Raw genomic sequence first — 2,163 nt, forward strand, 5'->3', positions numbered from 1 at the left:
GATTTCTTTCAACGATACGTCAAAAGATCACAAATTGTATCTAGTCGAAGACATTACCCTTCAAAATTGAAAAAATTTCCCTCGTTCCCCGTAAATGGGGGAAACCTCCAAAAAAATTACAAATTTAAAAATCGCTAATTTTTGAAATTTTCGAAATTTTTTTTACTAAAAACTGCCGTAACTATTTCAAAAATGAACATATCAATATAATTTTTTTTTTATAGATGCTTGATGTCATTACCTATCATTTGGTATATTTTTTTTATAAATCTGACTTTTTACCTGCCCACAGGGGGGGATTTAAAATGACAACTTTTTCACAAAAAATTAACTTTTTCAACTTAACTTTTGAAAATGTTCAGGAAGATCTGACACTTTTATATATATCTTAAATTAAAGCTAATGTAATGTACTTTATTATAAAAAAAAAAAATTTGACCTTTGGACTTGTCTTCGTGGTGAAAATGGCTACCGAATGCAATTTTTGTGTAAAAATTCTCGATATTATATTTTACATTTTTAACTTTATAATGCTATAACTTATTGAAAAGTGTATGGATCAACACAATTTTTTTATGAAAAATAATATTTTTTAATAATCCCTTTTTTATTCAGGATATAAATAAGGAAATAGCAGATCATGTAGCTTTTGGAACAATCCACCAATTTTTAAAATTAAACACTATCTAAAGATTTGCATCGAAGCGTTTTTTATGATAGTGATTTTAATTACTGTCAGATATCATTATACTTGATCCAACTATGTCACGTCACCACTGTGCCGCGTCCCCCCTGTGCTGGGTTGTTTTTTAAAACTAAATGTAATCTAATTAAAAAAAAAAAGGGTTGCCATTTGAAAATCGAAAGTTGATACTGATTTAAAGCATAAGGGATGATTATAAAAATGTAATTTTACTCATTGAGCAGCCAAGATATAAAGAATAAAGATCAAAATCTTAATCAAGATATAAACATAATATTTCACGAAGAAAAAAAAAGATAACTCTTATATTTTCAGAGATAATGTGTGTGACATAGTTAATCAATCACCTGTATATCTATAAAAAAAATTCTATTTATAAACTGACAATATACAAATACACCGAATTAAAATATTTATTTTGACAAAATTCAAATTTCACCATCATTGTCATAGTCATAATTCGTCATTCGTCTGTAGATAGTGTTTAATTTAAAAAAATTGATGGATAATTGCAAAAGCAACATCAACTTCTATTAAAATAAAATACAAAACCCATAATTTTCATACAAAAATAGCATATTTTTTAATATGGTAGCCATTTGCGTATAGAAGATAGGTCGTCGGGACAAATTTTTTTTTTTCATTTTGTAGTACATAAAATAAGCTTTAATTTTATATATGTTTAAAGGACGCAGTATTTCCGGAACATTATCAAAAATCAAGTTGAAAAAGTTATTTTTTGTAAAAAAATTACTATTTTAAATTCCCTCAGTGAGCAGAATAAATGTTAGATTTTCAAAAAAAATTATATCAAATGAAAGGGAAATATCTAAGGTTTCAATACAAAAAAATATTATTTTTATTTGTTCATTTTTGAAAAAGTTATGGCAGTTTTAAGTACAAAAAACATCCCGATAAAAGGTCATTTTTATCGCAAACATTACATTTTTTTTTAAATTTTCGACAGCCATTTGCACATAGAAGATAAGATGTCGGGACAAATTTTTTTTTTTGATTTGATAGTACATAAAATAAGCTTTAATTTGATATATGTTTAAAGGACGCAGTATTTCCGGAACATTTTCAAAAGTTCAGTTGAAAAAAATTTATGTTTTTTACAATATTTTAAGTTTTGAACGCCCCCTATATAAGGAGAAATTGTCCAATTTTAATAAAAAGTATGTCAAATGAAAGATGTACTTATAATGTATTTAGAAAAAAAAAATTTGTGCTGATATATACATTTTTCAAAAAGTTATAGCATTTTTAAGTTGAAAATTTAAAATCGAAAATCGAAAATTTTAACACAAAAATAGTGTTTTTTTAACTACGGCAGCCGTTTAAATGTAGAAGAAAAAGTGTCGTGACAAATTTTATTTTTTCATTTTATAGTACATAAAATAAGCTTTAATTTGATATATGTTTAAAGGACGCAGTATTTCCGGAACATTTTCAAAAAT

At 25.4% G+C, this 2,163-nt stretch overlaps 2 protein-coding genes across 2 annotated transcripts in view; one reads left to right on the forward strand and one right to left on the reverse strand.

Annotated features, from left to right (window-relative positions):
• The window catches only part of LOC126900001 (uncharacterized), a 45,541-nt gene that overhangs the window by 30,686 nt on the left and 12,692 nt on the right, over positions 1-2,163 (reverse strand). The window lies entirely within an intron of this gene.
• The window catches only part of LOC126900003 (dynein axonemal heavy chain 7), a 37,540-nt gene that overhangs the window by 23,778 nt on the left and 11,599 nt on the right, over positions 1-2,163 (forward strand). The window lies entirely within an intron of this gene.

Source organism: Daktulosphaira vitifoliae, unplaced genomic scaffold, assembly GCF_025091365.1.
Source record: "Daktulosphaira vitifoliae isolate Bord-2020 unplaced genomic scaffold, ASM2509136v1 Scaffold_2, whole genome shotgun sequence".
NCBI lineage: Eukaryota > Metazoa > Arthropoda > Insecta > Hemiptera > Phylloxeridae > Daktulosphaira > Daktulosphaira vitifoliae.